Here is a 16,950-nt window from a genome sequence, read left to right as displayed (position 1 = left end):
CAGGGAAATAAATCCTAGAGATGTGAATAATGAAAAACTACAGAAGGTCCTTCGAGTGTGGCACACAACTGTTTTCTGTAAATAAGTGACTGAAGCATTTGCCGGAGTTCTAATTACTCGTACCTTTGAGGTGGAGGTCCGTCGGTATCAGGAATGGAGCAGCTATTTGCCTGGAGAGAAGGCGCGCCAGTCCCCCTGTTCGATGTGAGTTCAGCGCCTGTTGCTAGGCAACGGCCGGGGCGCCCCTTTATGGCACCATTAATATTCCGACAGTGCGGGCATATACCCTCGCCGGCCCAATTCTGTTCCCCCCTCTTTTTTTATAGCAATGTAACAAAATGAATTGGAATTGCTTGGAGACGAGAGCAATCTTTCAACTTCAACTCGATAAAGCCCTTTGAGTCTGCTCTTCGCCCCCGCGCTGTGCCCGCTCTTTCGTATCCTCCGCTCCTTCCTTCCATCCGGCGGAGCTAAGGGGATCGCCGATGCCAGCCAATGGCGCAGCTCCCCGCGCTGGTCGATAGTGGGGAGGAAGAAACTTTCATCCCTGGAGGTCGCCTAGAGCCGGCGCCGGCTGCAGCAGGCCTCGCATCCTCACGTCTTTCTTCCCCCTCAGTGAATCTTTATAAAGCTCGGCCCTTCTTTTTTTGGCGAGAAAAGGGCTAGGGAAATTCTCCGTTCATTTATTTCTCTTCCAAACAGCCCGAGTCTTGTAAGCGTTTCACTCACAATCACCCTCCCTCTCCCCCCTCCCAGTACAAAATTGTCGTAGCATCTCATTATCCATAATTTGGTTTTGAAGATCTTGAAGTGGACATGTCTGCAGATAAAATTACTGGATTTCAGGTTCTGCTGTTGTGTAAACATCTGTATTTTATATACAGGGCGTTACAAAAAGGTACGGCCAAACTTTCAGGAAACATTCCTCACACACAAATAACGAAAAGATGTTATGTGGACATGTGTCCCGAAACGCTTAATTTCCGTTTTAGAGCTCATTTTAGTTTCGTCAGTATGTACTGTACTTCCTCGATTCACCGCCAGTTGGCCCAATTGAAGGAAGGTAATGTTGACTTCGGTGCTTGTGTTGACATGCGACTCATTGCTCTACAGTACTAGCATCAAGCACACCAGTGCGTAGCATCAACAGGTTAGTGTTCATCACGAACGTGGTTTTGCAGTCAGTGCAATGTTTACAAATGCGGAGTTGGCAGATGCCCATTTGATGTATGGATTAGCACGGGGCAATAGCTGTGGCGCGGTACGTTTGTATCGAGACAGATTTCCAGAACGAAGGTGTCCCGACAGGAAGACGTTCGAAGCAATTGATCGGCGTCTTAGGGAGCACGGAACATTCCAGCCTGTGACTCGCAACTGGGGAAGACCTAGAACGATGACACCTGCAATGGACGAGACGATTCTTCGTACAGTTGACGATAACCCTAATGTCAGCGTCAGAGAAGTTGCTGCTGTACAAGGTAACGTTGACCACGTCACTGTATGGAGAGTGCTACGGGAGAACCAGTTGTTTCCGTACCATGTACAGCGTGCGCAGGCACTATCAGCAGCTGATTGGCCTCCACGGGTACACTTCTGCGAATGGTTCATCCAACAATATGTCAATCCTCATTTCAGTGCAAATGTTCTCTTTATGGGTGAGGCTTCATTCCAACGTGATACAACATACTGACGAAACTAAAATTAGCTCTAACATGGAAATTAAGCGTTTCCGGACACATGTCCACGTAACATCTTTTCTTTATTTGTGTGTGAGGAATGTTTCCTGAAAGTTTGGACGTACCTTTTTGTAACACCCTGTATGAACCCAGCATGTTTCAGCACATTCGTGACATCGACAGTGGGTAATCTTTATTCAGTTCTTAAGTTCTTCTGCGGTGTTGGGTTATGTAGGGCTCTACATTACTCCATACCAGGGGACCCGTGCGAAACTTTCGCACTTTTATAGTTTTAAATATAATGGCAACATTTGGTTCAAATGGCTCTGAGCACTATGGGACTCAACATCTTAGGTCATAAGTCCCCTAGAACTTAGAACTACTTAAACCTAACCAACCTAAGGACACCACACACACCCATGCCCGAGGCAGGATTCGAACCTGCGACCGCAGCAGTCCCGCGGTGCCGGACTGCAGCGCCAGAACCGCTAGACCACCGCGGCCGGCGGCAACATTTGGAATAGGTGTAGTCATTGGGGGGAATGAAGAGAAAACAACTTTAAAAATGCACGACTTGAAATAATAATCATGAATTTATGATACTTCCGTGTGACCAAAAGCGTGTTTTGTATTCGGACTGTTTGTCTCGGCTTTTACGACATGTAGAGATCAGGGACTGACAGTACGGCCACATAGACTATAACTTTAACTCGACAAACATTTCCAGTTACAGTAAGCGGTGGTGGTGGTTAGTGTTTAACGTCCCGTCGACAACGAGGTCATTAGAGACGGAGCGGAAGCTCGGGTTAGGGAAGGATTCGGAAGGAAATCGGCCGTGCCCTTTCAAAGGAACCATCTCGGCATTCGCCTGAAACGATTTAGGGAAATCACGGAAAACCTAAATCAGGATGGCCGGAGACGGGATTGAACCGTCGTCCTCCAGAATGCGAGTCCAGTGTGCATACAGTAAGCAGCTAGGCTATGGTAGCAGTGGGTAGATCACAGTTCGAGGCGACGATGACAAATATGTTTGTCGTTTCGGAAAGTATATTCGTTTAAAAACTTCACCTTGTGCGACGGGCAGAGATAATGGACTGCCGCACTCGTCACGGTTATTATCTATGAAAATGCTGTATACAAATTATTCAGTTAATAAATACTTTAAAACAAACAGAATTGTATTTGTAATTAGATAATGTGAAAAGGGAGTCCCTTATTCGTGATTAACCCTTTCAGGGGCAAAATAAAAAAAAATTAATTTTTATTGTATTAATTTTCATACAGTGAGACAGAAAAATGTAAAAATTAAATGAAATATGCATAAACTGAACACGTACAGGGTGGTTTCAAATGGAGCCACTGCCCGCTAAATGTCATCACTTTTGACGATACAGTAAAAAGCAATTCCTTTCTGCAGATAAGCATAAGGCTACCTGACAGTGACTACATGTCCATCTGCTTCTGTGGCGTTCTTTCTTTGTGCTGCAGTGCACACAGCGCCTTGAGGTTCCATGTTTTGGCGGATGTTTTGCTTCCGATATACGTTTCTCATGGGGAACAACAGTTTTGAATTTTTTCGCAGATAGTTCTGACGGTGTACTGGGATGGCCAGGACTATCTTTGAAGACATTACTGCCTACCAGGCCTGTGGCAACACGTCTTCGAAACTCCTTTAGCACTTGCTTCGCTGTTGGATTACATAATCGAAACAGAATAAATGCATTTCCAATAGAAATATCAACTGTATACCAAAATAATCTTAGCCACCACCTCCATGATTTCCTGTCCATTGCCTAAAAACTGTTCGTCATATCTGCCTTATTGACACATCCCATATTTGCATTATATGATTTCACTATTTTTGGGCAAGGTACCTTTGTGATTTTTCCATCCTTTTCTCTACGGCTGACTTCTTCAACACATACAGGTGAATCAATTGTAGACAGCAACATGACTACACATTTGTCTTTCCATTTGATGCAGGCAATGCCACAGAACCGACTGACCAGTCAAATTCTCCTCTTTGCAACTCTTTGTCTGTTTTTAGTGTAGGAAGTCCTTTTCTGTGTGATCTAATTGTTCCACAGGCAAAAAGTCCGTCGTCTTTTACCTTCTGTAAAAGTGAGACACTGGTAAAAAAATTGTCAAAGTATATGTGGTATCCCTTTCCTTCCAAGCCTTTACACGTATCTCTCACAATTATCTCTTCTAAGGATTTTTCCACTATGCCTTCAACTTTTCCAGTATATATCTGAAAATCACAAATATATCCAAGCTCATCAGCTCTGACCCAGATTTTGTATCCCCTCTTGATTGGCTTTTGGGGCATATATTGTTTGCATGTGATTCGTCCTTTGAACTTCACCATGCATTCATCTATAGCTTGCTCCTTAGTAGGTGCATAGAATTCTTTGAAGTTTATCAGTATCTGATTGATTAGTGGACGGATTTTATATAATTTGTCATAATTTCTGCTCTCACTTGAAGGCATAACAGCGTTGTCATTGATGTGAATATCTGTCAAAATCCAGCTGAACCTTTTTACAGACATTAGTGAGGAAATGTACTCATCTCGAAGTTCCTTATGGGATGACCAGCAATCACGATAATAACAAGGTTTCTTGATTGCCATTAGAATGTTTAGAGCCAAAAATACTTTTAGTTCTGCTTTAGAAAGAGGCCTGAAATTGCCACCTTTCTGTGTTTCGTACAGGTTAGACTGGAAAACTATGTGTTCCAACATAGTGTCACAAAACAGACATAAAAAAAATCAGCTGGTTGCATACCTTCACTGCCCTTTTATGTTTTCCTCGTACACCAGATTCCTCTGAAAAATTGGCGGCAAAGTTCATTGCACTGACGTCCTTCCTCCAAGAAAAAATCGCAATGGAAGACAGTGTCAAATCGTCATTAGTGCTGAGACTATCATCCCTGTCATTGTCAAAATGGTCCTCACTCTCACTTTCCGAAATAATTTGAGATAAAACAGGTGTTTTCATTCGCAAATCCAGATCACTGTCTTCAGCCAGCACACCACGTTCACTGTAACTGCTAGTGTCAATCTGTGAGTCGGGATCAGAAGGAATATCTGCGAAAAGGCAGAAAAGAATGGTATACCTCGGCATCTAATAAGTGTAAAACCGAGTATGTGCATACACAACAAAATCAAATTAGGAAAAGGAAGTCCGTCTGCAAGAACCATTTCGGGAATGAGTGAGACAGGGATGTTCTTTATCACCCGCCTTATTTAATATTATACACAGAATACGCCTTAAAGACATGAAAGAATAAAGTACTGCCCCATTATAAACTTAATAATGAAGTTATAAATACACTCCTGTTTGCAGATGACGAAATAATCTTAGCACACTTGGAAGATAAGTTACAGAGAGCAGTTCAGCACTTGCACCAGGCAGCAAATGATTGTAATATGAAAATGTTCAAATACAAAACTGAGATAAAGACATTCCATGAAAAGGAAGATTTAAGAGCAAATAATAAACCGCTAGAAAAATAAATGCTTATAAATAACTGGGGTATGAGGTCTCATATTACATTCAATGATCGAGAATACACACCGCAAAATTTCAACAGCTGGTAGGTACTGCAAAACGCACTATACTGAAAAAAATTAGGAAAGAGATAGCAGTAAAATTTTATAATGTGATGGCAGTACCAGTTCTGTTGTATGGGTCAGAGGATTGGACCACAAGCGCAAGTCAACGGAGGAGAATTGAAGCGGCAGACTACTAAGACCACTAGCTCGTTACAAACTCATTGATCGGATAAAGAATAATGAAATGAGAAATGAATCGGTTGTCGAAAGCATATTTCAGAAGTAGCATGTTTCGCAGATTTCGAAGGTATAAAAACCGTGTAGAGGGGGCGGGACAGGGGAGAGGGGGAATGCAGTCCTTATAGTAACGCGGAAACGGAGCGACTTACCTGGCATCCAACAGGGCACGATCATTGGCTTTCGCGTCAAGGGTGGAAGCATTTCCGGAGTCTGTGACGCCATGGTTAAAGTATACCGTATGTGGCAAAATGGCGCTATCCAAAACCCGCGCCGAAGCAGCAGTGGTACACCGTGGGTAGAGTTGCGCTCTACCGAAACTACGGTTCGGTAGTTTTGGTGCAGTACGTAAATGACGAAGTGAATGGTAACTTTAATAGGAAAAGAAACATAAATGAATGTGTGGGACAGGAAATGACAGCCGACGATTTCTCTTTGTTTTCTGTTTGTTCCTTTGTTTGTTTTGCAGATGTTTAGAGTCACACATCGTTCAGTGTTAGTTCTTCGCGAATTTTGTATTCCGAAAAATTATAAATTGATTTTACAACTAATAAAAACTAGATGCTCAAGTGACTTTTGCACTTTCATGAAAACAAAGTAATTACTTTTGGTACATATGCAGTTTGCACTCACAAGCACGGAAAAATCAATATAATTATTGTTGTTATTTTGTACTCAACAAAACTTCCTTCATCCTGTTCAAGGGCAAGAGTTCCCTGTTGTTACTGATAAGTGGGAAAGTTGCTTAACAACAACAGAAACACGTTTTATGTAACCTCAACGATATATTGAAGCGATGTTTGATACGTTTATATTTTACTTTTTTCAAAACTTTACCTTTTTAAGGAAATTGCGTTTTCTTGAACTTTTAACACTGTTAAACACTGCATTCAGTCGGGAGAATCAATCGTGTGGACAATTTGTTCCTTTTACGAAAGATTGCGAATTCCAGATGTGTACGAAGCCTTTTTGGACGATTTAACACAGACTCAGTGATTGCAGGCTCTCTTCGACACAGCTGAAACTTCCCCACTAATTACAGGACCAACGTGATCATCAAACTCATTCGTTCATTCACTCCAGAACAAAAAAGTCACAAACCTTATTTATGAAGGAAATTGTGTATTCAATCCATCTCCATTACATGTCCAGATCTCCGGTGATTCCACGTCTTAATTATTTTCCGTTTACAGTCTCTTTCTCTTCAAACAAACCGCTAGCGGCACAAATGTTAATTGGCTCGCTTTAGCGAGAAGAAAAGCAAAATATGTATCTCTCAGAAGCACGTCAATCCCTCAACAGATACTCCAGAAGCTGTCCTAGTTACCCCTCTAACAACCATGGAGAATGCATATATGCATCTCTGTTATTTCAAAGAATAAACGCACTAGAAAATACTTTGGCGTCGTCGAGCTGTCGCCGCATATGTTACGAGAAAAGCAGATCAGATACTTTTCCAAAGTGTGTAACCTCCCCACAAAAATTTAAGAAAAATAATTAAATGTGAATGGACATCGTGCTGTAAACGTAACCTCCCAGCAGAAATAAAAGAAAAGTCTATGATAATGAAAACGAGCCAAATATTTGGTCCCCACAAAAATTATAGAATAATAATGACCCAAATGTAAACTCGACACAAAAATTGAGAAATGAAATTTAATCATTAAACCCACAATAATATGGCAGCATCGCTGACCTTAGGCCCTGTGCAATAATTAATCTGATAAATTGATTCTGGGAGGAAAAGCATAGGAAATATTGTTTCAATTGGTATGATTCTTTTCTTAAAAACGATTGCTTTGAAAACAAAATTATTATTGGGGCATTTCTTGAACAAATTAATTACAATTAACAGATGTTATTAGCTGAGCGCAATGCTGCTTCATTACCTTTGATAACAATATACCTCGTCCTGAATCGTGACCAGAGACCCTTGTCGACACCCGCCGACTCCTCACACACGACTCTCACGCGCGCTACTAGCACTGACTGAGTGCAACACGCAACAGTGTCCAACTCGGAACTCAACTCTCGCGCAGTCAAGCGCAGACTAGCAACGATAAATAACTCTCTGGTCAGAGATTCTGTCATGCCTCGCCATCGCTGGTACATATGAGACGTACGCGTTTCAAGTTAATGAATGTGGGTGGTTTGATTGACAATGGTGCGTGATAGAGGGTATTTTCTGTGGGGACATTACAAACTATAAGATAAATCTGTTGTTTGTCTTTTATTTTTACAACATCCCTGTGTTTCACGTTACAAATGAACAATTTTTGAATAAAACCAGAATTAAACATTGACAATTTCAATTTTGCTATAAATACTGTTTATTTTTAGGTAACAGACAGAATGATAACTATGTTGCTACCGTTGTGATCTTCTGCCTGAAGATTGGTTTGATACAGCTCTTCATTCTACTCTACCCTGCGCAGGCCGCGGCATCTCCGAGTAACTACTGTGACCTACATCCTTCTGAAACTCCTCGCTGTGTTCATATCTTGGCCTCCCTCTACGATTTTTATCCCTCACGCTTCACTTCAATACTAAATTGGTGATCCCTTGATGTCTCAAAATGTATCCTACCAGCCGACCCCTTCTCTTAGTCAGGTTGGGCTACAAATTTCTTTTCTCCCCAACTCTATTCAGTAACTCCTCATTAGTTACGTGGCCTACCCACCCATTTTCAGCATTGTTCTGTAGCACCATATTTTAAAAGCTTCTATTCTCTTCTTGTCTAAAGTGATTATCTTCCATGTCGTCCGCTCCCGGTAGCTGAATGATCAGCGTGACGGATTGTCAACTGTCTGGGCCAGAGTTCGATTCCCGGCTGGGTCAGGGAATTTTTTCCGCCCAGGGACTTGGTGTTGTGCTGTTCTCATCATCATCCTATTATCCTCATCGACTGCAGGTCGCCGAAGTAGCGTCAGATTCAAAGACCGACACCTGGCGAACGGTCTGCCCGACGGGGGGCCCTAGCCATACGATTAAATAAATATGTCGTCCATGTTTCACTTCCATACATGGCCACACTCCATACAAATGCTTTTAGAAACGACTTCCTGGCACTTAAATCTATGCTCGATGTTAGCAAATTTATCTTTTTCAGAAACGCTTTTCTTGTCAGTCTACATATTACACCACTGGCCATTAAAATTGCTACACCACGAAGATGACGTGCTACAGGAAGAAGATGCTGTGATATGCAAATGATTAGCTTTTCAGAGCATTCACACAAGGTTGGCGCCGGTGGCGACACCTACAACGTGCTGACATGAGGAAAGTTTCCAACCGATTTCTCATACACAAACCAACCGGCGTTGCCTGGTGAAACGTTGTTGTGATGCCACTTTGATAAAGGTCGGATTGTAGCCTATCGCGATTGCGGTTTATCGTATCGCGACACTGCTGCCCGCGTTGGTCGAGATCCAATGATTGTTAGCAGAATACGGAATCGGTGGGTTCAGGAGGGTAATACGGAACGCCGTGCTGGATCCCAACGGCCTCGTATCACTAGCAGTCGAGATGACAGGCATCTTATCCGCATGGCTGTAACAGATCGTGCAGCCCCGTCTCGTTCCCTCAGTCAACAGATGGGGACGTTTGCAAGACAACAACCATCTGCACGAACAGTTCGACGACATTTGCAGCAGCATGGACTATCAGCTCAGAGGCCATGGCTGCGGTTACCCTTGACGCTGCATCACAGACAGGAGCGCCTGCGATGGTGTACTCAACGACGAACCTGGGTGCACGAATAGCACAACGTCATTTTTTCGGATGAATCCAGGTTCTGTTTACAGCATCATGATGGTCGCATCCGTGTTTGGCGACATCGCGGTGAACGCACATTGGAAGCGTGTATTCGTCATCGCCAAACTGGCGTATCACCCGGCGTGATGGTATGGGGTGCCATTGGTTTCGCGTCACTGTCAACTCTTGCTCGCATTGACGGCACTTTGAACAGTGGACGTTGTATTTCAGATGTGTTACGACCCGTGGCTCTACCCTTCATTCCATCCGTCCGAAACCCTACATTTCAGCAGGATAATGCACGATCGCATGTTGTAGGTCCTGTACGACCCTTCCGGATACAGAAAATGTTCGACTTCTGCCCTGGCCAGAACATTCTCCAGATCTCTCATCAATTGAAAACGTCTGGTCAACGGTGGCCGAGCAACTGGCTCGTCACAATACGCCAGTCACTACTCTGCATTTCTTCTCGGTGTAGCAATTTTAATGGCCAGTAGTGTATATCCTCTCTACTTTGACCATCATTGGTTATTTTGCTGCCCATATAGAAAAACTCATCTACTACTTTAAGAGTCTCATTACCTATTTAATCTACTTCCCTCAGCATCACCTGATTTAATTCGACTAAATTCAATTAACCACCTTTGCTTTTGTTGATTTTACGGTGTTTATTCCGTTCAACTGCTCTTTGATGTCCATTGCAGTCTCTGGCAGAATTACAATGTCATCGGCAAACCTCAAAGTTCTTTGTTTTTCGTGGACTTTAATTCTTGCTACTAATTTTTCTTTTGTTTTCTTTACTGCTTGCTCAATACAAAGATTGAATAACATCGGGGATAACCTACAACCTTGCCTCACTACCTTTTCAGGCACTGTTTTCCCTCTGTCGCCTCTCGACTCTTATAACTGCCATCTGGTTTCTGTACAGATTGTAAATGGCCTTTCGCTCCTTGTATTTTACCCCAGCCAACTTCAGAATTTGAAAGTGAGTATTCCAGACAACATTGTCAAAAGCTTTCTCTGAGTCTACAACTGCTATAAACGTAGGTTTGCCTCTTCTTAATCTACTTTTTATGAGAAGTCGTAGGACCAGTATTGCCTCGCTGTTCTTACATGACCCTGGAATCCAAACTTATCTTCCTCATGGTCGACTTCTGCCAATTTTTACGTTCTTGTGTAAAGAATATGTAGTAGTATTTTGCAACCATCACTTATGAAACTGATTGTTCGGTAATTTTCACATCTGTGAGCACTTGCTTTCTTTGATATTGGAACTATTACATTCTTCTTGAAGTCTGAGGGTATTTCGCCTGTCCCATACAACTTGCTCAGCAGATGGAAGAGATTTGTCGTGACTGGTTCTCCCAAGGCTAGCAGTAGTTCTAACCGTATGTTGTCTACTCCCATGCCTTTGTTTCGGCTTGGGTCTTTCAGTGATCTATCAAATTCTTCACGCAGTTAATGTCTCCCACCTCAACTTCATCTACGTCCTCCTCCATTTACATAAAATTGTCCTCAAGTACACATGCTCAATAGACTCAGTGCCACTCACCAAAGAAAACTACGAAAAAGTACTTGACATAATAATGCAGATAGCACAAAACAGTGGTTACAATAATAACATAGTCACAAAGCTGAACAACAAAATTAAAAATAAAATAGAAGGTGAAAGCAACAAACCACAGACAACAACACAACAGAACTAAACAAACAGTATCGTAACGACTTCACAGAATAAACAGAAAAATGTGAAAGAAGTGAAAGAAAACACAAGATGGTACACAATGACGTACAAACACAAACTCACATATAAAATCACCAACATTTTCAAAAGATAGAGAATAAGCGTAGCATATACAATAGACAATTCTATGCAAAAGTACACCCCAAAACTAACAAAAAACAGATACATATACCAACTATGGTGTAAGACTTGTGATGGTAGGTACAGAGGACAAACAGACAGAACATTTGATGTCAAATACAAAAAACACATGAGAGCCTGGAAATACTAGACAAACCATTCCATATTTACACAACACCTAACAGAACATAATCACCAACCGACAACTAGAGAAGAAAACATGAAATAATTAGAATCAACAATAAAAAAACACCTCCTAACCTTGCAAGAAAATTACCACATACAGAAAACAAAAACAGAAACGAAAACCTTGTTGAATGATCAAGTACACATGCCAAAGAATTCATTGTTTACATGAATAGATGAAATAATAGGTAAAACTCCGAAAGAGGATTATCATAACAATAATACCATCCGACACCTTTCCATTCACTTGTCCATCAACCCCTCCACAGATCATTTAAACCAAAACCCAAATAATCTGATCACCATGGCTTTCAACCACTCTCTGACAGCACACACACACACACACACACACACACACACACACATAGATATAAACATCATGAATAGGCGTTAGTTTTGAACATATACTTCGTTACGTTGGCAACATGTAGGTAAACAAACCAAACAGGAGGAAACACTTAATGAACTCAATATTTATCTCTTTAAAAGTACAGTTTTCGAACTAATATCTATAAACAGTGGCAAAAGAGTAATAGTACACCAAAAGAAAAAGCGTAAGCTCGTTGAACAGTGGGAAGGAATAAATTCAGAATATAAAAATGTGCTTATGTTTCGGAAATGAAGTGGTAGTGCGACCTCCAGATCAAATGAGAAGAAACACAGATGCCAACAAATTGTAAGTAATTACTTATTTACATAAAAAAACGCAACGTGACTGTTTGATAATCTAAAAATAACACATATCAAAACAAAACTGTATCGTTCTAGATCCCATTAAAGATGCCTTAGAGTAAAAAGACGAAACGCATCTGGGAAAAATAAATTACAGTGCAGCAAGAAAAGGCTCTTTTGTTTACAAAACAAATGTTGCTGTGATTGCTGCGGAGGATGGTCACGCAAACAAACTTGTTACATCTCCCTTGTGTAGACCCTCTATACACTTGTTTCACTGTTTTGATTTCTCTTCTTTGCGTAGGACTGGTTTCCTTCTGATAGCTTCATATTCATACAGGTGGTTCTCTTTTTTCCAAAGGTCCCATTAACTTTTCTGTAGGCGGCATCTATCTATCTCCGAGTAATATAAGCTTCTAAATCCTTACATTTGTCCTCTGGCCATTCCTGTTTACCCATTTTGCACTCCCAGGCAATATCATTCTTGAGACGTTTGTATTCCTTTTTGCTTGCTTCATTTACGGCATTTTTATGTTTTATCCTTTCATCAGATAAATTCAGTATCTCTTGTGTTACTCCAGGATTTCACTAGCCCTCATCTTTTTACCTCCTTAATCGTCCGCTGCCTTCAGTATTTCATCTCTCAAAGCTGCCCATTCTTCTTCTACAGTATTCCTTTCCCCTATTCTTGTCGATTGGTCCATAATGCACCTTCTGAAACTCTGTACGATCTGTGGTTCTTTCAGTTTATCCAGGCGCATCTCTTTAGTCCTGCCTTTTTGCAGTTTCTTCAGTTTTAATCTACAGTTCATAACCAATAAATTGTGGTCAGTGCCCATATCTGTCCCTGGAAAGGTTAAAATCTGGTTCTGTTATCTCTGTCTTACCATTATAAAATCAGTCTGAAACCTTCCAGTGTCTCCAGGTCTCTTCCACATATACAACCTTCCTTCATGATCTTAAACCAAGTATCAACTATGATTAAATTACGCTTTGTGTAAAATTCCACCAGGAGGCTTCCTCTTTCAGTCCTTTCCCTCAGTCCATATTCACCTACTATTTTCCCTTCTCTTCCTTTTTTGCTACCGAATTCAAGTCCTCCATGATTATTAAATTTTCTCCCTTAACTATCTGAACAATTTCTATTGTTTCATCGCATACTTCTTCAGTCTCTTGGTCATCTGTGGAGCTAGGTGGCATATAAACTTGTACCACTTTGATGGGTGTGGGCTTCGTATCTGTCTATAGGATAACTACACAGAACAAAAATGTTCCATAGGTTACGCGACCTTTTTATATATCCCCCTCATCTTCTACACAATTCACCTCTTCCGATTTCTAGGGGAATATACTACATTACTGATAGCATATGTAAACAAAGCGGTCAAAATTAGTTAACGCCTGATAGGTATGCAACACACCTAACATACAAGCAATGCAGTTGCGATCTTAATTAACCAAAGATACTAGAGAAACTACTATTGTCTACACTTACCTAAGATAGTCTATGGTAGCCTACAGTAGTCTTACAACTCTAACCATGGGCCATAGATCACTGGGGTGAAGGGGAGCTGTGTAAATGTGTAATCTTATTGGGATAGATCAAAGACAGAGGGTGGCTTTGAATTCTGTCCTTGTACTGGCACAATGAGTGGGAGATTTTCATTTTCCGCCGTTTTTATGTCATCAATTTGTCTACAGGCGTGGTTGGATGAAGGAGGGGCCTTAACATGTTATCAAGGTTACATAGTGACCTCGAATTTACCACACACAACTGCCCGAGTGGCGTGGGCAGGTATGAGGTTGCATCGTGACCCTGTCTTCGAACTGGTACAGCACCACAGACTTTTTGGTAATTTGTCTTTTCGCTGCACGTAGTTGTTAGTAGCTTGCTCACTGGAGGGGTTTTGTCAGTTTCGTGTATGCATACATCGAGAGTAATACTTGTATCTTTGTTGTAGCGAGAAATGTGTTTATTGAATTTAGACATTGTGGAATAATTAAAAGTCTATTTAAAATTTATTAGAGTTTAAATAATATATTGCAAGTATAATAGGCTGTAAACTTTATTGGTCTCTTTCATTTTTCTTTACGCCGTTTAAGTTTAGTTGGCCAAACCCCTCCTGATCATTCAACTTCGATGTATAAAAATATGACGGTAATTGTTGCAATTAGTCCATGCATTGCACTCTGCATGGATCGCAGTATTATTTTTGAAATATTGTAGCGTGTTGCTGATCACACAGTCGCAGCGGCGAGACGATGTAAGTTGTAAGTTTCGCGCAGGAGCATTGCAGAACAGTTTATAAAAGACATTAGAGCACTTTTTCTTAATGCTCGCAGTCAGATAGTTGAGAATTGATTTGTTTATAATTCGTAGGAGCAGTAATTAATTTTTTGTTCTTATTTCTGTTTCTTTTTGTTTTCAATCAGAATTCCAGTATTGTCAGAGATGGAACGGTGCACACGTTTCCGTACGTCTTACTAAAATAATTTCAAAACTCGTTTCACCACTACTGTAAGTATACAGTCTTCCCTGACTATTGTTGTCGATAGTAAGCTACCGCTTAGGCAGAATCCTCCGTAAAAGTGATATAAAGAGTACATTTTTTTTCAGTCAACTCGAGATAAAAGAATTCTTCTGACCTACAAAGAACATGGTTGACGCCTTCACACTACGGGAATATATGGACTGACGTGTGGTTATGGGTAAGTATATATTGGTAGAACTGGAAGTATAAGAAAAGAATGAATGAAAGAGCTCATACGCAACAAACGTTAACGCGAGGCGTTAAACTAGTGGTAGCGGAGCATCAGGAAGAATGTACCCAGGTAGTGGGTTTTAAGAACATACAAGTGCTAGCCAGAGAAAGTATTGTTCATAGAAGTTCGTGAAGCAGCAGAAGCATCGAGATATGAGTACACTTTCAACAGCGATGCAGGATACAGACTTCCGCATTCGCGGCTAGCCGCTATCACGGAAGTAGGCACCCAGCCACGGCGAGCGAGGAACATAAACAGCTACCAGCAAACGATCGACGCAGCGCAACATCTTGGATTCCCCCTCTTTTTCAGCATCTAATTTAAATATTTAGCCAACAGGAGCCTGATGTGTTTTACCCAGTAACTTCATTTCTTCGGAATAATGTGGCAAAACATCCCTTTATAAGTGAATGCGACACTGTCTTGCCACAGAGTTTAGTCATCCGGGGACACGATTGGAATCCTGAAGAGAATCCCAATGTATCGAAACGTCGAACGTTGAAGAACTTTGAAGAGGAATATGACGCGGACTAACAACTCAAGATTATACAATCGTTCCTCTCATAAAATTTTACTGTTGGCGCTAAATACCTTGGTGCGCACACACCGATATATTATCATCATCCCTACACAAATTTTGCTATCAGTTTTGTTAATGCACTAAGGATCTTAATAACTGAAACACGGATTGTCGTACAGCAAAACTAATAAAATAGCAATCACGACTCAGTCAAATTCTCGAACTATCCCTAATCCCGCATCTAGCGACGTCTGTCGGTACTATTTGCATGTTCCTTACCACTGTAATTTATTCCCGCGACCGGAATAACAATTAGAAATCCTCGCTGCCTATATGACGCTGGACCTAAACCCAAAACTACTTGCTCTGAAGGAAATCATCCATTAACAAAGCTGGATGCAGTTCATTCTTCAGTGATAGTACACTTGAAATCTTACCACCCTAAATGAAGAAGCGACGACAGCAGCAGCATGTAAGTGTATCCCCTTGCACACGAATAAAACTAATTTATGCGACGTATTTCTCAAGAGAAAATGTCCAAAATTAATCGTCTGTTAATTTTTGGTGCTCCTACGGCAACCGTGTTTGCAGATTAAGCTATAGCATCGGTCTGAGCTGATTTTTGTAAAAAAGCATCTTGCTATTACGTTGGTTTCCTTGTGAGACCATGTGTCAGAACACGTGACGATGGCGCAGTTGAGCTGAAATACAGTTGGGCAAGGAAACTTACATAAAAACAACTTAAATTTTACCAAAACCAGTGACATCAGATCCTCACAATTTTGAATACAGTACTGGCCATTAAAATTGCTAAACCAAGAAAAAATGCAGATGATAAACGGATATTCATTGGACTAATATATTATACTAGAAAAGACATGTGATTACATTTTCGTGTAGTTTGGGCGCATAGATCCTAAGAAATCGGTACCCAGAACAACCAACTCTAGCCGTAATAACGGCCTTGATACGCAAAGGCATTGAGTCAAACAGAGCTTGGAAGGCGTGTACAGGTACAGCTCCCCACGCAGTTTCAACACGATACCACAGTTCATCAAGAGTAGTGACTGGCGTATTGTGACGAGCCAGTCGCTCGCCCACCATGGACCAGACGTTTTCAGTTGGTGAGAGAGCTGGAGAATGTGATGGCCAGGGCAGCAGTCGAACAGTTTCTGTATCCAGAAACGCCCGTACAGGACCGGCAACATGCGGTCGTGCATTATCCTGCTGAAATGTAGGGTTTCGCAGGGATCGAATGAAGGGTAGAGCCACGGGACGTAACACATCTAAAATGTAACGTCCACTGTTCTAAGTGCCGTCAATTCGAACAAGAGGTGACCGAGACGTGCAACCAAAGGCACCCCATACCAACACGCCGGGTGATACGCCAGTATGGCGATGACGAATACACGCTTCCAATGTGTGTTCACCGTGATGTCGCCAAACACGGATGCGACCATCATGATGCTGTCAACAGAATCTGGATTCATCCGAAAAAATGCCGTTTTGCCATTCGTGCATCCAGGTTCGTCGTTGAGTATACCATCGCAGGCGCCCCTGTCTGTGATGCAGCGTCAAGGGTAACCGCAGCCATGGTCTCCGAGCTGATAGTCCATGCTGCTGCAAACGTCGTGGAACTGTTCGTGCAGATGGTGGTTGTCTTGTAAACGTCCCCATCTGTTGACTCAGGGATAGAGACGTGGCTGCACGATCCCTTACAGCC

Source organism: Schistocerca americana, chromosome 6 (genome assembly GCF_021461395.2).
Source record: "Schistocerca americana isolate TAMUIC-IGC-003095 chromosome 6, iqSchAmer2.1, whole genome shotgun sequence".
NCBI lineage: Eukaryota > Metazoa > Arthropoda > Insecta > Orthoptera > Acrididae > Schistocerca > Schistocerca americana.
Note: the sequence above shows the minus strand (reverse complement) of the source record.